Below are 22,141 nucleotides of genomic sequence, written 5' to 3' on the forward strand. Positions count from 1 at the left end.
ACGTGTAGGGATGCATTAGGGTAACTGTAGGGACACATATGATGGGGTATTAACCCTTACAAGGGCAGCTACCTTAATTATAGGGGCAACTGGTGTGCAGATACCCTCATTGAACTCCTCATTCAGAATACATCCAGTCAGTGAGATTTATTACATATATGTGATATGTGATTTTGATACTATTACTCCTTTTAGAGAGTTTCTTCATCTTGTTGCCATTCACTATCAGACCATTTTGATGTGTTTTGCTCTTTTATTCAGCACACACGTCAGTCATACAGAGGAATAAACGTAACAATTTGGTTGGCATCATTTTCTAAATGTGCCCCCAAATAAAATGTGCAATTGTTACCACATTAACCCATTCACGAAGGAGTTGTACATTGTAAAACAGAAGAAAGTGTTAAGAGGGTAACAACCCCCCATCGCCATGAGGTAAACGCATAATCCAAGCCTTGGGCACAGTCAGTAACAAGGAGGATTGTTGGCGCTGCAGCTCTTGTGCTGGTATAACCCTGCCCACTAATCTGTAATCTGGCAGCACACCCTCCATGTACCCAGGCTGCCAGACTACTAATATAACCGCTACGTGCTGCAGCCAGAGCCAGCAGTGTGCCCAGCCGTCCCCCTCACCCTGGTGCAGGTTATTCCTAATAATGGTGTGAGGGGACAAGAGGAGAGATAGCAGCACAATCTCACTCCACCTATCCCCTTTCTTCTTTCTGTCTTCTCTGGCTTTTTCCTCTTTCCTCCTTGAAGCTGGTTTGTTAATCCTGTATGTAAATTACAGCCAATAGATGTTGTTGTTGAGCAGGGCTGGGATTAGAGACAGGGCGAATGGCTTTCAATCTTACTGGGATTATAGAACAAAGGGACTCCTGCTACACACACATATACACAGTCACACACAAAAAGGGGTTTTATTCTGGGAGGGGGTGGGAAGAGCTCTGCAGACAGGAGTACGGGGGGCTGATACTAGACACATACATATCTATTTGCACTGCGGATTGGGGGAGCTGGCTGCTGCTCTGGGAGGAATTACAAGTCCCCTTCACCCTGCTGTACAGCACCAGAGCCCTCTCCCTCCCCTCCTGTTATAGGAAGGAGCTACAAAGCTGGAGGCTGCCGGGGAGGATCTCACACACGAGTACTGGCACCTCTCCTGGTAAGGGAAAAAAAACACCAAACTTTGTGCCTCATGTGTCTCATACATTCATGTGTCCTGTGAGGAGCACACGTGACTGCAGGCTCTGGGGGTCACACTGTGGATTAGGATGTGAGTGTGTGGACGTGTGGGGGTCACCATGTGGGTTGTGTGCTGCTGGCTTTATGAGGTGATTCCTGGCTGTCCCCTCCCTCCCACTCATGACACTGTCACTTTCATGCCGCGGTGGGTTTACCCCCTAGCATAGTGTGGGCTGCTTCGGTTAGTCATAGACTACTTGTAGCAGATGGTCAGGGGCTGTGGTAACAGTGCCTGCTTTTTAGGGGACCTTCTCCTTCAGCACCTCAATGATGGACACCTTAGGACAGCAGCATTCCCTGCACAGTCCCTATCACAAGCCTTGGAGGTGACAACTACTATGCCACATGTCACCTTCATTGCACTTGTAGTTCTTTGTACATTTACAAGACGCGGAGGGTAAACTTTGTTGATGGCTCTGTCAAGCACGTCCATTAAACTAGAAGCATTGAGTATAGCTGGTACCCAAACCCATCTGTGTGGATGCACCTGCCATTGACTTTCATTTATAAAGTGTACTTTACACTTTACCGCGTACTTTTTGCAGATTGTCTGTCATTTCTGTTCGCACCTCCCAATGTGGGCACATCAGAGAAATACTATGGGAATATTTCCCAATTTTTAGTCTGACGTTTCCATGGGCCCTGGTGTAAACCATAAGAGTGTCCTTTCGTCATTCGCCGCTCTGGTATGTGTTGACTGCACTGAATCATCATTATTCTGTACCGAGGACACGTTAAAAACAAGTATATTATAAAGTATATTATATGGTATACATGTATAAGAATTTTTTTTTTTTTTTTTACATTGGCAGAAGAATGCCACTGTTGCCAGGTGGAGGCATACTTTAGGCTATACTGCTGGTCTATACCTCTGATGTACTTAAAAACAGTATATAAACAGAGTATGCCAAAAAAATACACTTCTGACTTACTGTCTGCACAATAGAAGTGTATAAGAACCTAAGGCATTCTGTGACATATATACAGTGTATGCAGATTTTACCCTTTATATTGCAAAGGGTGAAATCTTTGGTGGATCCTGATGGATTTCTGCAACAGTTTTGTGACATCTGAAGCCTTATGACTTATAAAATTTTACATTTTTCCTGTACATACCTTGAGGAAGTGACTGTATTGTGTACATATTAGATGATTGCTGGCCATATCTGTCAATTTTGATGGCGCTGGACCACCAAATTATGCATCTGGGGGCCTCCCAAAGCTCCCCTGATGGCAGTTGTCAGGGGGTATAAGAATCGGGCAGTTGGATTTCTGCTGCATGATCCTTTTGTTCTCAGGGAGATATGCCGCTATTAACCAAGCTGAACATGCATGTGTATGGGGAAATTGAGATTGACATCTCACCCAATGAACGACCATTTGCCCAACAGTTATGTATATGGCTAACATAAGCCCAAGAATTTTTCTAATTGAACTACTGATGAGAACTGAAGTTCGGCTCCATGCACACAATTTTTGCAGTGCTTTTAAGTGCTTGTTAAAAAAAAAAACCAAAAATGTGTTTTTACATTTTTTCAGTTTTTTTTGTTTTCAATTTGTAATATTTACACGTGCAGTTTCCATGTCCTGTTGCGAGACTGATGCCAGTTTCACACAAGCATTCATCCCTCCATCATTCAGGTCTGCATGGTGACTGAAAGACTGAGAGCTCATCTGCTAAAAAGTAGTTAATTCAGCCTTAGGGTATGTTCACAGAGCGCATAATAAAGAGGCATTCCTACTCATTTATGGCTGTCGTCTATCTGTGACGGGTTGCCGATGTAGGGTATTGCCATTCCGTTGCGGCTTTCCACTGCTGATTGGGCCTTGTCATCAGGGAGTCTCGAGCCGTGGAATCCGTGGCGGAATCAGCTGTACAATCTGCAGCAAGACTGAGCAGGACGCTTATTTTTTTAGCATCCTGCTATGATCTCTTTCTCCCATTGAAAACAATGAGATTACTCAGGAACATTGCTTGGGATAACAAAGGATTGCTCGGGAACCATGGGGCTAAGAAACTCCCCTGGCCTCGCTGGAGGGATGCAAAGGACTGGAGTTGAAGGAGGTGTTGAAAGGTCTCTTTTAAAGCCTAGTGGGGATAAAGTCTGATCAGTCACCTTGAACATCATCAGTGATAACAAACTCGAGAACATTGGGGCAGATTTACCAAGACTGGTGTTTTTAAAGCCAGTCTTCTTAATCCCGTGAGGATTTAGGATAAGACTTTTGCATCCCCATGAGTGTGGTGCACTCTCCACAAAGCTACTCGTCTGGAGGAAAAAGTACGCTTGCTCATAGCTGATGGAAACTTTTCACATCATTTATGCTTGATTTCTGTAGTAAATCATGATAAAACGAGTGAGACGGACAGCCCAATCCTCTTTAGCCGTTGCCCTATTTGGAAAAGTGGCGAGGGTGGCTCAAAAAAGGAAAAGTCAAATTTTTTTTGCACAGAAACCCAATTTACGAAAATAAAATTATGTTACTTTTTATGCCAGAATACTGTTGTAAAAGGCATAACAAATCTTTCCTTTGCATGCAATAAATGCAAAGTTTTTTTTCCGCTCACGGAAAAAAGTAAGCTAGCGGTCTACATAGACCTCTATTGTGAGGGGGTGGATTCAGGATGTGGAAGTTCATCTTTTACCTGTCAAGACGGGGTGGGACCCTAACTTCTGTATCCCTACAAATACGACTGTATCCCTACAAATACAGGACGTGGATTCAGTGCCAAAATCTCCCCCTCTTTCCCCGTGTGAACGAGTCTAAAATTCACCAGATTTATCACAGTGACTTATACTGCATAATAAATATAGCATATCTGTAGACTGTCTACTCTACGTTTATACAACCTTTATGTTGGTTTATGTTGAGCCAGAATTTTCTAACAGTTTTGGCTCATTATAGTGCATTTAAGCCACGCTCCCTTTTCCCGATAATCCACACCCACATGTACAACAAGTCTAAAAATATAAGCTCAAATTAGAAGCACTACATTTACACCAGTTTCTAGTCGTAATCACAATAGTACAACGGAGCCCGTTTCTCCAATCTAATATACATTTATGGTATATTTTTTAAAGACGTAAAAAGTAGGTCCTGGAAAAAATCCTTACTCTCTAAACTCATTCAAACTTCGTTGTTTTTTTATTTCATTGCATTTTATTTTAATTTATTTTATTCCATAGCAATGAATTGGATCCGTTTAATGATTTAAAGATGACACAAAGAAAATTGTTAGTGTGAACTCAGGCTAATAGATTTGACATGTGATGGTTCTCCGATGTCACTTGCTGCATAGTGTTGAGATATGTATATAAATTGCAGTTTACATTGAGAACCGGAAAGATTGTTTACTTGTTGCTCGTTCGCTCGTAGATTATTTAATAGAGAAATGCCATTACCCTTGAAATGCAATAGCAGGTTTAGAAGAGCAGATTGGAAGAAGAATTGATTTTGTTGGTGGAGGAGGTAACTGGATGCTCTGGAGACAGGCTGAGTACTGGAGTGCATTATAATATGGGATTTTTTTTAGACAGCCTTAGGCACTATAGGTTGCCTCAGTTTCGTAGTCTGGATTTGAGAATACTATAAGAGTCAGGAGTTTGGTAAAACAGTGATACCTATATCACATAGACAGCAAGATTATTTATCCGTTATATTATATAATAACTATGAATTGAATGCAAGATTAAGAGTATGTGAAATTATAGGAACTTGTCTAGGTAAGGGTGCATGCACACTACGTAACGCCGGGCGTGTATGAGAGCCGTACACGCCGGCATTACAGCAGACTGCCGAACACTTCCCATTCACTTCAATGGGAGCGCTCGTAACAGCGGCGTTTACGAGCGCTCCCATTGAAGTGAATGGGAAGTGCTCGGCAGCCCTGCTGTAACGCCGGCGTGTACGGCTCTCATACACGCCCGGCGTTACGTAGTGTGCATGCACCCTAACACTGTATTTCTTTATACAAGAAAAAATATGTCCTTGTACCGTGTTAGAAAGTGGATATGAAATGAAAGAAGTTTTTTGAGAGAAGTCCTCAGTAGTTGATACCTTTTTTAATGGCTAACTTAAAAAGTTTTTTGATGACATATCGAGCTTTCGGGACTACTATAAAGGTCCCTTCATCAGGATGGTATAACACAATTTCTGAAGGTAGGCATATATATACATATATATATATATATATATATATATATATATATATATATATATGCATGACATATTTTTCTAGTTTTATTTCTGCTTTCAAATGAATAAATACAGTTAGGTCCAGAAATATTTGGACAGTGACACATCCTTCATGCTTTGGGCTTTGCATGTCGCCACACTGAATTTGAAATGAAACAAAGGAGATACAATTGAAGTGTATACTTTTCAGTTTAATGCAAGGGGTGAACAAGAATATCCTGTGAAATGTTTAGGAATTGCAACCATTTTTCTTCAAAGCTTCCTCATTTAATTAGCTCAAAAGTAATTGGACAAATTAACATTACCATAAATAAAATGTTCATCGCCAAATGCTGGGTTTCCTCTTTTGTGATGCTTTGCCAAGCCTTTAGTGCAGCTGTCTTCAGTTGTTACTTGTTTGTGGGTTTTCTGTCTTAAGTCTTAAAGAGGACCTTTCACCACTTTTGGGCACAGGCAGTGTTATATACTGCCAGAAAGCTGACAGTGCGCTGAATTCAGCGCACTGTCGGCTTTCCCGATCTGTGCCTGGTGTGAAGAGCTTACGGCCCGGTACCGTAGCTCTTCTATGGTGCTGTGGAGCCGGGAGGAACTCCCCCCTCCCTCTGCTCACACAGCTTGTCCGTAGACGAGCATTATCAGGAGAGGGAGGGGGCGTTCCTCCCGGCTCCACAGCACAGCGCGATTGGCGCCGCGAGGCAGAAGGACGTTCCTGGCTAATGGTCAGAAACGCCCTTCTGACTGTAAAGCGCTACGGTACCGGGACCGATAGCGCTTTACACCGGGCACGGATCGGGAAAGCCGACAGTGCGCTGAATTCAGTGCGCTGTCAGCTTTCTGGCAGTATATAACACTGCATGTGCCCAGATATGGTGAAAGGTCCTCTTTAAGCAGGTGAAAGACATGCTCGATCAGGTTGAGATTTGATTGACTCAGCCATAGCAGAATATTACACTTGCCTCCTGGACTGCTTTTCAAGTACAGTTTAGGTGATTGTCCATTTATACTGAGAATCGTCATCCAATCAACCTTGCTGGTTGAATGTAAGTAGAACGGATATCCCTGTACACTTCACAATTCATACAGCTGCGTCTGTGACATCATCAATAAACACTAGTGACCCTGTGCCATTGGAAGCCATTCATGCCCATGCTGTCACATTGCCTCTATTTTTGAGACTGATTATTGGTTTGAAGTTTGTGGTGAACCCTCTGTATTTGCTCTCATGAAGTCTTCCTTTTATGGTAGACTTAGATTCTGATACATCTACTTCCTGGAGAGTGTTCTTCAACTGGGTGGATGTTATGAAGGGGTTTTTCTTCACTATGAAAGGATTTTGTGATCATCTACCACTGTTGCCCTCTGTGGACATCCAGGCCTTTGTGAGTTCCAGAGTTCACCATTGCACTCTTTTTACCAGAATGTTACAAACAGTGGCTTTGTCCACTCCTAACATTTCCCTCTGACTCTCTGATGTTTTTTTTTTCTCTATTTTTCCAGCTTGATGATGGTCAGGTTCACTTCCATTGAGAGCACCTTTGACCGCATGTTGTGGGTGCACAGCAACAGCTTCCAAATGCAAATGCCACATCTGGAATCAGCTCCAGACCTTTTACCTGATTAATGGATGATGGATTAATGAAGGAATAGCTCATGTAGCCGCTAAATAGCTTTTGAGATAATTGTTCAATTACTTTTGGTCCCTTGAAAAAGAGGCAGCTAGATATTACAGAGCTGTCATTCCTAAACCCTTCCTCCAATTACAATGTGAATACCCTCAAATTAAATATAAGAGTCCACACTTTAAAGGGGTGGGCCACTTTCAGACCAATATTGAGAGGCAATTGTTATTGCATAATAAAAATTTGTTCAATTTTCCAATATCATTTCTGTCTTAGTCCTTCACAGTTTTCTAGATCTTTGCTTGTTGTCATTCATTCTGCTACTTCTAGTGGATAAAAGACTGACCATGGTCATGTGATTTATGGTCCATAGTCATGTGAAGAGATCACAGGTGCACAGCTCGTTACCAGGCAGCTGTCTGATTACTGTGCTGTGACCACTGTTCCCAATAGCATGCACGCGTGGGCGGCCGCTCACCTATTGCAACCGCCCCACTCAGCCAGAATTAATGCCCGCGCACTCAACTCAGATCTGTGTCCGGAGGACGCAGATCTGAGTTGAATACAGACGCGACTAAAGCAAGGAGCTGTCACAGCTCAGCTCCTTGCTTGGCCACTGCATTCCGGCTAGTCGCTGTGTAGACGCGATGTGATGACGTCACATCGCGCCTACAACTGTGTGTGAGAGAGAGTGAGAGGCATGGAGAGAGCGGCGGGGGAGCGAGGAGAAGGTAAATTTAAATTGTATACACTGAGGTGGAACGTGAAACTGGAGGCAGATGAAGGAGGGGACGGCATGACACTGGGGGCAGAGATGGAGAGACATGAATCTAGGGGCAGAGATGGAGAGGACATGAATCTGGGGGCAGAGTTGTATGGGGGACATGAATCTGGGGGCAGAGATGAGGGGACATGATTCTGGGGGCAGAGAGGGGGGGACATGAATCTGGGGCAGAGATGGAGGGACATGAATCTGGGGGCAGAGATGGAGGGACATGAATCTGGGGGCAGAGATGGAGGGGACATGAATCTGGGGGCAGAGATGGGGGAACATGAATCTGGGGGCAGAGATGGGGGAACATGAATCTGGGGCAGAGATGGAGGGACATGAATCTGGGGGCAGAGATGGAGGGGACATGAATCTGGGGGAAGAGATGGGGGGATATGAATCTGGGGGCAGAGATGGGGTGGACATGAATCTGGGGGCAGAGATGGGGGGACATGAATCTGGGGGGCAGAGATGGGGGGATATGAATCTGGGGCAGAGATGGAGGGGACATGAAACTGGGGGCAGAGATGGAGGGGGGACATGAAACTGGGTGCAGATGAAGGGTGTATATGAAACTGGGGAAGAGATAGAGGGGGGATATATAATTTACGGGTGACTGTAGGCGGATTATACTGTGTGGGAGCACGTGAAAAATTAATGAGAATGGGCGGGGTCAACATAAAAGTAGGCGGAGCTAAATTTGCCACGGCGCGCGCAGCACGCCGCACATTTTGTCCCTCTTTCGACTTTTCAAAAGTTGGGAGTTATGCACTCAGGAGGATAGGCAGCAACCAACGGTTGTTTAATATGGCACCCGCCATATTGCTGTCTGTCCTCCTGAGCCCTGAGTGCCAGGTCGTCCCGTCACTTTCCTCAGCACCAATCTGTGTGTGGGGGAGGGGGTGAATAAGGAAGGATCATTATACTATCTAAACACTAGATTAGCGTTTTCTTGTTTACTACTGGTGCTACTGTTTGGCCATCAGGTCGCCCATCATTGACAGAGCCTTGTCCAGCTCACTAGCTGTTCCGCTCAGCAGCTTCCAGGGCTTAGAGGGAGCATTGGTTGTGACTATAACGAATGGAAACTACGTATTTATCACATGACCATGGACTGTACATCACATGACCATGGTCAGAATTCCTTCCACAAGAGGTAAGCAGAATGATCTACAAAACTGTGAGGAATTGATACAGAAGGTATATTGGGAAATTGTACAATTATTTATTATATAAACAATAACATTTCTCTCAATATTGGGCTGAAAGTTGCCAACCCCTTTAAGTCTATATTGATTACTAGCTGGTACCCGCGACTTCGTCTGCGGTGATTATAGAAGTGGGTAAATACAGGCGCAGGTAAGGTTTTAGTAGTGTGTAGAAGGTATGGGATATGAAATGTAACTTTGTATCTTGTTGTTGCTGTAATTCTGAGAATACGTGAGACTTTTGTGTTGAAGGTAATTTGTATTTCAGCTGCTATACGGTGTTGTGAGAAACTGTACATAGTGTCTTTGGGACAGAGGTATTTCAAGTTAATATACTTCGATATACGATATTGTATGATTTGATATTTTCTGCTAGTACATATAAGTTTTGGGCACAGGATACTCTTGAGCAAGCAACATAAAGTTGTCCATGTGAGAAGCATGCTATGGCTAAATGTATTCCTGCTACTTTCTGCATTTGTCCTTGGAATTTATTAATGGTCATTGTAAAAGCCAACATAAGGGGAAATTGTAGTCGTTTGAATTGAAATGGGAAATTATTTGGTATAATTGGAATGCATGGGATTAACACACTGTCACCTTTAGCTGCTCCTGTAAGAATAGTGGCTTATGTGAAGGGACGCCGGGTAATTCTACGGAGTTGAGGAATTCCACAGGGTGTCGTGGATCGTGAGAGGGGTGGAGGGTCGGCAAACATGGCTGCTCCGGAGCGTTGAAGAGGTAGCCTCCTGGAGTATCGTTAAGGTGAGGGGCAAAGTGGTAAAGTATGTGTAAATGTGATTGTGTGGGGTTAGGGGCTAGGCTGTAGAGGGCAACAGGAAGTTTTGTGGTTTGCTATGGTTGAAAGTGTGTGAGATTACAGAGATGGAGATGTGAGTTTGGGATTTGTGGGGGTCCTGGGAAAAACGTATGTGCGCTATAGTGATGAAAAGTAGCCTATTGTACAATCCAGTGTAGTAACTATGTTTGTGGAAACTTTCAGCCAAATCGGTGGAGCGGGTTTTGCGTGAATGAGGAACAAACATCCAAACACACAAAACCACAAACATCCAAACTCACAAACTTTCACCTTTATAATCTTAATAGGATATAACTATCTTGAACGTGTTTTGGTAAATAGATGATATGCCAAAACTTGTGTCACTGTTCAAATATTTCTGAATTTAACTGAGAGGAATATACAAATCTGTCTCCCAAGATGTAAACAGGGAGACAGTGCCTCTGTTATGCTGCCCTGTTTTCCACACACCTGAAAAGGTGGTCTCTCCCTAAGGATAGACGTTATCCCCATAATCTGGTCTCTCAGCCTCTCACTTCTACCAAATCAATTCTCTCTAGGCTGCGCTGATGAAGTCCAACCAGACAGAAACGGTGCCGTCCATAGCTGAGAAATTGATTTGGTTATAACCTCGCATTATGCAGTAAAGACTTCTGGGAAAGTCGGGCATGATGTTCAGGGTGCTTCCCATAGAGGGCAGCATAACAGAGGCACTGTCTCCCTATTTACATCTTGGGAGACAGATTTGCATATTCCTCCCATGCAGTGGAGCAACTATGGCTGTATAAGTCTCCACACACCTAATAGGTGGTCTCTCCTTAAGGATGGACGTTATCCCTATAATTTGGATTTAACTGTATATACATGTCAGTGAGTACTGAGAGTGGAAAACCGGTAAATATAAATGCCTAAGTTTTAAATCATTTGGACCTAATGCAGGCAGTAGTCTCTGTCTGAAATTTACGGATGTAAATTTTTATTAAAAAGGTTTAGCCATCATAAACATAAAACATGTATATATAATGTGGTCCACCTGAAAACGCCAGAGAGAGAAGTCCTGCTTGTAAGACTTTTCTCTCAACATATATCAAGTAGAATCGGGGAAAGGTCACGCTACACAGGTGTGATCGAAGCCTTATTTAAAGGGGCTCTATCAGCAAAATCATGCTGATAGAGCCCCACATACAGTCCTATGAAAAAGTTTGGGCACCCCTATTAATCTTAATCATTTTTTGTTCTAAATATTTTGGTGTTTGCAACAGCCATTTCAGTTTGATATATCTAATAACTGATGGACACAGTAATATTTCAGGATTGAAATGAGGTTTATTGTACTAACAGAAAATGTGCAATATGCATTAAACCAAAATTTGACCGGTGCAAAAGTATGGGCACCCTTATCATTTTATTGATTTGAATTCCCCTAACTACTTTTTACTGACTTACTGAAGCACAAAATTGGTTTTGTAACCTCAGTGAGCTTTGAACTTCATAGCCAGATGTATCCAATCATAAGAAAAGGTATTTAAGGTGGCCAATTGCAAGTTGATCTCCTATTTGAATCTCCTCTGAAGAGTGGCATCATGGGCTACTCAAAACAACTCTCAAATGATCTGAAAACAAAGATTGTTCAACATAGTTGTTCAGGGGAAGGATACAAAAAGTTGTCTCAGAGATTTAACCTGTCAGTTTCCACTGTGAGGAACATAGTAAGGAAATGGAAGACCACAGGGACAGTTCTTGTTAAGCCCAGAAGTGGCAGGCAAAGAAAAATATCAGAAAGGCAGAGAAGAAGAATGGTGAGAACAGTCAAGGACAATCCACAGACCACCTCCAAAGAGCTGCAGCATCATCTTGCTGCAGATGGTGTCACTGTGCATCGGTCAACTATACAGCGCACTTTGCACAAATAGAAGCTGTATGGGAGAGTGATGAGAAAGAAGCCGTTTCTGCACGTACGCCACAAATAGAGTTGCCTGAGGTATGAAAAAGCACATTTGGACAAGGCAGCTTCATTTTGGAAACAAAAATTGAGTTGTTTGGTTATAAAAAAAAGGCGTTATGCATGGCGTCCAAAAAGAAACAGCATTCCAAGAAAAACACATGCTACCCACTGTAAAATTTGGTGGAGGTTCCATCATGCTTTGGGGCTGTGTGGCCAATGCCGGCATCGGGAATCTTGTTAAAGTTGAGAGTCGCATGGATTCCACTCAGTATCAGCAGATTCTTGAGAATAATGTTCAAGAATCAGTGACGAAGTTGAAGTTACGCTGGGGATGGATATTTCAGCAAGACAATGATCCAAAACACCGCTCCAAATCCTCAGGCATTCATGCAGAGGAACAATTACAATGTTCTGGAATGGCCATCCCAGTCCCCAGACCTGAATATCATTGAACATCTGTGGGATGATTTGAAGCGGGCTGTCCATGCTCGGTGACCATCTAACTTAACTGAACTTGAATTGTTTGTCCAAAATACCTTTATCCAGGATCCAGGAACTGATTAAAAGCTACAGGAAGCGACTAGAGGCTGTTATCTTTGCAAAAGGAGGATCTACTAAATATTAATGTCACTTTTCTGTTGAGGTGCCCATACTTTTGCACCGGTCAAATTTTGGTTTAATGCATATTGCACATTTTCTGTTAGTACAATAAACCTCATTTCAATCCTGAAATATTACTGTGTCCATCAGTTATTAGATATATCAAACTGAAATGGCTGTTGCAAATACCAAAATATTTAGAACTAAAAATGATTAAGATTAATAGGGGTGCCCAAACTTTTTCATAGGACTGTATGTGTGAATAGCCTTTAAAAAGAGCCCCTTTAAGTTAAGGGTTTGTCTTGTTTTAACTATTCTCATTTAACTATTTGCATATGGACCTCACATGGGTATGATATTCTGGTTGGCTCAGTCCATCCATGCTTTACATAGACAGCTGTGTAATACTGTTGCTGGAGAAATGTGTATGATAAGCTGGGCCTTTAGAAGTTTCAAACAGCTGTTATTTATGGGTATTTTTGAAGCAAACTTTTATCTGTCAGCTGATCAATGAGCTGACTAAACAACCCCTTCAAGGAGGTTTCCTAAATAAATATTTATAGTATGTTAGTATACAATGTTTTGAATGGACTGAATTCTAGGATCATGATCGAATCTTAGAAGTGTTGAAATTTATGGGAGACTAGCTGGTACCCGCGACTTCGTCTGCGGTGATTGTAGCAGTGGGTATATACAGGCGCGGGTAAGGTTTTAGTAGTGTGTAAAAGGTATGGGATATGAAATGTAACTTTGTATCTTGTTGTTGCTGTAATCCAGAGAATACGTGAGACTTTTGTGTTGAATGTAATTTGTATTTCAGCTGCTATACGGTGTTGGTATAAACTGTACATAGTGTCTTTGGACAGAGGTATTTCAGGTTAATATACTTCGATATATGACATTGTATGATTTATTATTTTCTGCCAGTACATGTAAATTTTGGGCACAGGATACTCTTGAGCAAGCCACATAAAGTTGTCCATGTGAGAAGCCTGCTGTGGCCTAATGTATTCCTGCTACTTTCTGTGTTTGTCCTTGGAATTTATTAATAGTCATTGTAAAAGCCAATTTAAGGGGAAATTGTAGTGGTTTGAATTGAAATGGGAAATTATTCGGTATAATTGGGATGCGTGGGATTAACACACTGTCACCTTTAGCTGCTCCTGTAAGAATAGTGGCTTCAATGATATTTGTTCCTAGTTGTGTGACCACCTTGGCTGCCCCATAAAATTGAATAGAGCACTGGCCTTACATGCACACCAATGCACATGACATTCTGTACCTATGGCATAATACCCTGCTAAGAGTATTATCTGACAAAATTGCAGGGATGCCAATACTTTTGGCCAACACTGTAGATTTGCCCTTGGTTATATGGAGCTGTTAATATCTAGATCCAAAGAAGGGTAAGGGAAAGTGGACCCAAAACATATTGAAGTGTGTGAGTTTTCCACTGGTCTGATTTCAGAGAAGAGCTACTGTATAGTATAGAGATGTGGGATTGCAGTAAGCCCTAGTGACATTTAGAAGCCTAGCGCTTGCTGCGTGTGTCCTGGCTGTTTTCCTATCTGCAATAATCTATAGTGGTCACTGGCCTCCTTTCTGATGGGGAATTTAATTAGCTTTATTAAGGTGTCCTCATGACAGCGAGCTTTATTGTTAAGGAGCAGGGATGGGGCTGTAATTTCATACCAGGTTTCCTGTGACCATGCCATAAAACCATCCAAAGACTCAAGCAGTTAGAAAATACAATTGAAGTGTATAGTGCATGACATGAATGTACATTGATTATGTTCTTCTTATGTGACTGGTTGAGCCGAGCATGAACATTGTAATCCTGTGTTTGCTGACCAGCACAAGCTATTCAGATGACAAAGCTTCACTGAGAAATCAGTCTTGGAATTCTGAAGTGTATAAATAATATAAGACTACTTTTATATCACTAGATGATGTTGCAACTTTGTCAGTCTGCTAAAAAACACATGAGAGAAAAAAAAGCGAAGCGATGACAGTATTGTGAACATGCTATACTTGGCAGACCATTATCTGACGCAAGCTCTAAACAATGTGGTTGGCAGATTTCATTGGGAAACATGAACAATTTGGTTGAAGCTTAAACCAAAATAAAAAACCCCCCATCAAAATAAAAAAAAATGGCATAATAAATGGGTTTATTATGCCTTGTACAAAGCAAAAAAGCAGCAAGTTTTTTTGTACAAATCGGGTTTTTGCCCATAAAGATTTGTGACGTTATTTTTTCTGTGCAGCCCTGCAACTTTCCTGAAAAGGGGGCATGGCAAGGTGTGCAGGGGGAGGGTCCAGAGGACCCTGCACATTTATTAGCATTTGAAATGGGAATTCTATACCAGCTATGACTTGGCGTAGATCTCCTTCCAGATGCATGGCCTGGCAGAGGGTGCACCTCATTTATGAGGAGGCATGTGTCTCATGATAAATGAAGTGCACCCTCTACTGGCAATAGTGTTATGAAGGCTAATGTCAGTCTGGATAACTCTGCCTCACTAACTGATCCAAAGGTTATGTCCAGGCATAGGAATCGCGCCCACGCCATCAGTAGTGAGTTCCAGCTTTAATGTAAAAGCTAACATCCTTCCTCAGTCGTCAGGATCAGAGATTACTCAGATTCCAATAGATGCAGTCAATACCAAATGCAGCATTTAGGTGGTTAGACAGATCATTTTTTACTGGATACTCTTTTATGGAATAGCGTTCTAATGTACTCCCCTATACTACTGCTATAAACGTTTATGGTATGAAGGTGAAGAGAACATTGTTTTGGTCTTCGTTGGGCTAATGTAACCCTATAAACATATTTATCATAATTTCTATGACCACCTTTACTGTTGTTTCATTAGCATAATACATACAATTCACAGCCTTTTGAATCAATAGGTATAACTCCAGCACTTTGATCTTCTAAAAATATCAAAGCTACATTGAGGAGTCATGTTAAAAACAAAGTGGGGCACTCATCCATAAAATCCAAAAAACACTGACTTGTTTCAAGTCAATTCAAGGGTTATTAGTCCTAGCGAGCTTATATGCAAATTCACTGAAGGTGGAGGGGAATGGAGTACAGAAATTCACTGAGGATAGCCCCTGAACTAAGACTTTTATTCGATAGAGACAAAGTAATACAATGCAAATGATAATGAGTGCAACTAAGCTAAGGTGAAAGTCCCCAATGGTCTGAGCAATATATGGCATCAACCCAAAGTCCCCTGGTCTAATAGTGAAAAAGTATACTGTCCCTGATGCCTATGGACAATCAGACGCTGTTGGCGTGAATAGTGCAACGCTGACTAGTCCTTCATATCCCTGCCAGCAAACGGCACCCAAAGGGATGGTAACCTAATCAGGCAGTCATAACCATGTATTGCTATTATCTATCACAGGAAGAGCAGACAATGGTGTAATGTGGATGTATAAAACGTGGGTCAGAATATTTTCACAGCCCCAGCCAATATGTGCACGGTAGCAGTTATTAATAAACCACAAACACCATAGCCCTTGCGTAGAAGGGGTACTGGAATGATAGAAGTCCTAATACACGGACAAAACATGTTCAACTACTGGGGTGGTCAAACACTAAGGGTAAGTTCACACAGGGTTTTTTGCCGTATCCGCCTCAAAATCCTGACCAAAAAGATGGCTCCCATTGAAAACAATGGGAGCCGGTCAGTTCTTTTTTCTGGAAGCCGTTTCTTCCGGCTCCTGGAAAAAGAAGCGACAGGCTCATTCTTTCAGGCGGATTCAACTCACGACATCCGCCTGAAGACACTCCCTCCCGACTAGGTCTATTCATTTGGGCATAATCTGGAGCAGAGTGTGTGAATGGATGCTGGTGAATTGCATCGGATCGGCATCCAGTCACAGCTACCCGTACTTTAGACCGGAACCTGAGGCGGCTTCCGCCTCAGGTTCCGGTCCAAAAAACCCTGTGTGAACTTATCCTTAGCCTGGTCAGCATACCAGAACAGTGCTCACTAACATATAATTAGTAGCTGGACGCCCTGGACTAGTTGCCACCCACTAGAGTATATTGAACACTATTCAGTCACAGCCCCTAAGGGAAAGCAAACAGAAAGAGGACTAGAGGTAGCGTTGGGAACTAGGTGACCTAACTCAATGTGTTCCACTCCCCCATCACCATGACAGGATTATCAAGAGTTCCATGGTCTAACATATAAATAAATTAAATAAGTTGTGCATTGATAACTGCAATTCCCAGGGCCCGGGTGGTAGGCTCCGGTACTCACAATAGCTGACAAGTTTATACATAAGTGCACACTGTTATACCTGAACAAGGGGAAATGTTATACAATCACTCCCTGGATTTATGTAGAGACTTTATGTTACACAGCTTAATGTACAGCAAAACTTAGATGTTGCCTATATCCCTGTGGGTCGGTACGTTCTTGGCCGAATTTATATAGTTTTTGTTGGTAAAACTTGAAAACATAAAAGAAAATTCTTTGAGTTGTCATATACTGACTAGGGTTGAGCGATTGTGATTGGAAAAGATCGGGTTCCGATCGGTGATCGACTAAATTTCGCAATCGGAATTCTGATTCCGATCTTTTTAGGTGGGATCGAGATCGGAGGTTATTTCCTACAATGCTTTGCTACTGTCCAAGCATTGTGGGAGAAGCTAACAATGTTAGCTAGGTCCCATAGGAATGAATGGATGCAGCCGGCACACAGCCTGTGTCAGCGTCTGGCCGCTTAACCCCCTGCACGCCGGCTGCGTCCATTCAATCTAATGGGAGAGTAGCTAACATCTCTAGTAGCTAATAACACTTACCTGCACAGAAGCGCTGCCGCTGGTCCGGTCCCCGCTGTTCTCGCTCCTCTTCTCGCCTCGCTGCCCACACCTGCCAGGTTATTGTTACAGACCTAGGAAGAAGGCAGGGCTTGTGGATTAGGAGAGTGTGGGCGGGTACTGGGAGGGGACACCTGAGTGATGCACTCACATCTCCCCGCCCTGTACCCGCCCAGACTCTGCTAAGCCACAAGCCCCGCCTTCTTCCTAGGTCTGTAACACTAACCTGGGAGGCAGGGGCAGCAAGGCGAGAAGAGGTGAGAAGAGGAGCGAGAACAGTGGGGACCGGACCAGCGGCAGCGCTTCTGTGCAGGTAATTGGACAACAGGTGGGACTAAGTAGCCAGAGGATTTTTTTTTTTCAATTACTACACAGCGTGGAGTCTAACAATTAAAGCGTTCAATTTTTAGACTCCATGCTGTGTAGTGAATAGGATCGTTTTTAAAATCTGATATTCAATTATTTAAAAAATCCCATTGACTTGATTTGGGATCGGAATTGGGATTAGGATCAGATTCGAATGGAAAATGATCGGAAATTGGATTTTAAAAACGATCCTGAAATCTCAAGATCCTAATCTCAACCCTAATACTGACAGCTATAAATGTTATATATATATATTTTCCATGTACAGAGCCAGATGTACAGATTTCCATGTACAGAGCCCTGTGAGGCATCCTTTTTTCTAGGGCAAGTTGTAGTTTTTATTTATACCATTTGGGGTATTGGCTGACGTTTGGACTGCTTGGTATTCAATTATTTTTTAGAGTTAACCTCTTCCACACTACCTGCTTTCCAAACGCCACATGTTTGCGGGACAAATTGATCTTCATAATTGTACCATTTACTATTCTGTACAGTGTACTGGGAAGCTGAAATAAATTCAGAAGGGTGGAGTTGCAGAAAAAGTGCATTTGTGTGACTTTTTTACCGGATTCATTTTTACTGCATTCATTCTGCAGCCAAATGAGATGTCACCTGTAGTTTTGTTTTGGTACGATCACGGTGATACCAAATATGTGTGATTTTACATTTTAACCCCTTAACGAAAAGTGTTTTTTTCTAAAAGTAGCCATATTCTCACACCTGTAACTTTTTTATATTTCCATGTACGGGATGCATAGGGCATCTTTTTTTGCAGAGCCAGGTGTACTTTTTAGTTATAACATTTTCGGGAATATTTTTTTTATCACTTTTTATTCAAATTATCAAAGGTGAAACAGTGAAAAATGGCAGTTTGGCACTTTTGATTATTTTCCACTATGGTGTTCACTGCAGGGGAAACTGTGTTTCACAGTAATTTTCTACTTTTATATTTATTCTAGAGAAAGGCAGATGATTTCAACTTTTACTTCTTTTTATGTTTTTTTTTTTTTATATTTTTTTATTGTATTTATTAGACCCTCCTAGGGGTCTTGAACCCCAGGGGTCTAATCACTAATGCAATGTATTACAATGCTAATTCATTGTAAAATACCAGTATTTCTATGGCAGGCTGCATAGAGCAGCCTGTCATACAAATGCGTGCCATACAAGTCTGTTGACCTTCAATAGGTTCCCGGTTGCCATAGTAATGGAACAACGGCCCCGAATCTCGTTCTAGGCGCCAGCAATCCTCCCCAGGAAACTTATACCTCAGTCAAAGTTGAGAGTGAGGTGTGCCAAGAACCTTAATGCCCATGAGCGTACAACCTATATAATACAGCAGAGACCTGGCAGCTATGACGCCACTCAACTCCCTTACCAAGCTCTCCTGGATGAAAGTGGCATTGGCAGCAGAAAAATAGAAAAAAGTTGTATGTAGATATGTGCACAAAATCCCAGTTTGTGAAATCATTTTGTTAATATTCTTGCCTTGTATTCCCAAAGTTTGGTATAATAAATCTACCACATTGAGTTAGCTCAGAATACTGGGAGAGTTCAGCTCTGAAGTTACAGCATTATGAATGATAGGATAAGGGCTATGACTCCAGATGAATAATCGATTAGTAATGTAATGTATTTTACTCAACTATTATGCAGATCCATTTTATACGCAGGCAGCAAATAGAGCTGAATGCTGAAGTGTGCTTTTATACTAGCCATTTACTTATACTGGATATGATTATTATACTCAGTATCACAAGGCTATATGTGAATAAGCAGCATGCAAAAATCTATTATACAGGTAATAAATGCAATTTGTAGTCAACTGATTAGTATATAATAGATTTTATTTTTGTAATCATTTGTAACAATTCAGAATTTCAGTATTGGGTCCAGTGGGCTGTCTGTGAGATTCTGTGTAATGCTCGCCAGTGACATTTACTATATATAGTTTCTTATCCCTGATGTTTTCTCACAGATTCCTCCATTATTGATTTTTGTGCTTTTAGCTGTAGCACACAACATTGAACTTATGCCTTTGCTTTCATACTACTTTCAGCTACTTAATATGGCATTGCATTAAAGAGGACCTTTCACCATATCTGGGCACATGCAGTGTTATATACTGCCAGAAAGCTGACAGTGCGCTGAATTCAGCGCACTGTCGGCTTTCCCGATCCGTACCCGGTGTAAAGCGCTATCGGTCCCGGTACCATAGCGCTTTACAGTCAGAAGGGCGTTTCTGACCATTAGCCAGAGACGTCCTTCTGCCTCGCGGCGCCTATCGCGCTGTGCTGTGGAGCCGGGAGGAACGCCCCCTCCCTCTCCTGATAATGCTCGTCTACGGACAAGCTGTGTGAGCAGAGGGAGGGGGCGTTCCTCCCGGCTCCACAGCACAGCGCGATAGGCGCCGCGAGGCAGAAGGACGTCTCTGGCTAACAGTCAGAAACGCCCTTCTGACCATAGAAGAGCTACGGTACCGGGCCGTAAGCGCTTCACACCGGGCACAGATCGGGAAAGCCGACAGTGCGCTGAATTCAGCGCACTGTCAGCTTTCTGGCAGTATATAGAACTGCATGTGCCCGGATATGGTGAAAGGTCCTCTTTAAACTTTTTGATGTCACTCTGGCAAAGCACTGACACATACTAATGAATGTAGACTATGAAGTAACACTACCCTAATAGAAGTCAAGATTTTAGAAGTCAGGCTAGGTTTACACTTGAGCTGGGCTTTCTGTCATTCTGGTCCGCTGAGGGACCGGAACGACGGAGAGCCCATGCACTAAAACCGCGGGAGTCCTCCGGGTGTCCGCAGAGTTTCCTCCATTTTTACACTGAAACCAGCGTAGAGAAAAGTCTTACGGAGACCCCGACGCAGATGCAAACCTTATCTATTTGCAAATTGAAGGTGGTCTGCATTATAACAAGTTATGTCCTTAAAAAATAAGGACATAACGATGAAAATGTCAACCCAGCAAATAGACCACTGATATAGGTTATGCAGCTTTAATATTCTTTACATATTTCTAGATGGATAGAATAGATAGATAGATATTTTATGTATATTGCCTATTTTAAATATTCATCATGGAGTGTATCAGACCCCTTAATAAACCGTTTCTTTATATGGTCATAAATGTTAGATAAATGTCAGATGAACCTACTGATTTTGGCTGATAAGGCTTACTGTTCTAAGTGCATGGAAGTGTCCTGACTGTCCTGCAGTAGGAAGATGTTTGTTGGAAAAATGCATGTTGGACTGTTGGATTTCATTCTGCTGACCTTTTCTTCTGCAGGGAGATAAGCTGCTGCCAGGAGGTGTCTGTCAGCTGCCTATCACCATTTTCCATATTAAGTAGCCTATTATATGGAGGGTTGGAAGGAATAACTGTCCCCTGAACATGTATGGTCATCTTTAGCTGTTGTGTTTGCTAGCAGAGATACTTTATACAGGTGACAAATCTGAATAATCTTGTGCAGATCAACTATTTTCATTCACTGAGAGAATAGGTATAGGCATGGGGACAATGCAGCCTTGCAGTGCTGGAGTCCTGGGTTTGAGTCCCGCCAGGAACAACATCTGCAAGGAGTTTGTATGTTCTCCCCGTGTTTGACAGGAAAAAAATGTGGATTGTGATCTCTATATTGGGCTCACAATCTACATTAAAAAAAGGAATAGCTAGAAGCAAATATTCTTATATATCTCCTGCACTTACACTTCTGTCTCTCCTATTAAGGGAGATGGAATTTTATAATATCCTACTGTATTGGAAGAAGGTAGAGAAGAGACTGTAAACTTTGCTCTGTGCAAATATAACTATTTAGTACAATTCTAACTGCAAATATTATTTGATAAATATAATATAGTTTCATGGTAAGTGAAAAATAAGCTGAATTGATAGTTTACTTTACGAAACCTGTAGCTTCATTGTTCAGTAGAAATGAGTGTGAGTACCTATACAATGGATGTGATTTGTAATGTCTGTCAGCAGGATCTCATGAAGAATCTGCACTAACATCTTCATTGAACATGCTAACCTTCCATGCCAGAGTTTGCTTATTCTTCTCCTGTATACGGGATTGAACTGCCACAGATTAGCCCCATTGAGTGGGGCTATTTATTGTGCAGATCTGCACTCTATCAACTACACATGGCAGAAATCCACTTGTAAATACACATTGGATTTGCCATGGGAGAATCTGTGATGGGTGGACGTATAGTGCTACAACTGTCTGGTCTGAGGATTGATGACAAAACATAGTCTAGATTCTTTTGTCTATAAGGTGCTATTATAGTGACTATATATTCTTTATAAAGAAATTGTATTTACTTGCACGTTCTCTAAGTGTCTCACTGTTTACCTTCTTGGAGGCTTTTGTGCAGAGAAGCTTTGCAGAGGGCTTTCTAAGCCTGTCTTTTCAGTGTTTCCCTGGGGTCCTGTGTGCCGCATCAGCATCCTGGTAACATCACCGATCAGTGACTGGCTCCTATTAGTAGATTGCCTACAGCCCAGTTTGTGGGTACTAACTAAGAAATTAATTCCGAATCC

General features: G+C 42.2%; 1 protein-coding gene across 3 annotated transcripts in view; it reads left to right on the forward strand.

Moving 5' to 3' along the window:
• The first annotated feature begins 588 nt into the window (after positions 1-588).
• Positions 589-22,141, forward strand: part of GTF2IRD1 (GTF2I repeat domain containing 1) — an 88,254-nt gene continuing 66,701 nt past the window's right edge. For all 3 annotated transcript variants that reach the window (XM_075264871.1, XM_075264872.1, XM_075264873.1), the window contains exon 1: positions 589-1,165. The gene's annotated coding sequence lies outside the window, so the exon portion shown is untranslated. The remainder of the gene's footprint in view (positions 1,166-22,141) is intronic.

The sequence above is a fragment of the Leptodactylus fuscus genome, chromosome 2 (assembly GCF_031893055.1).
Source record: "Leptodactylus fuscus isolate aLepFus1 chromosome 2, aLepFus1.hap2, whole genome shotgun sequence".
In the NCBI taxonomy this organism is placed as follows: domain Eukaryota; kingdom Metazoa; phylum Chordata; class Amphibia; order Anura; family Leptodactylidae; genus Leptodactylus; species Leptodactylus fuscus.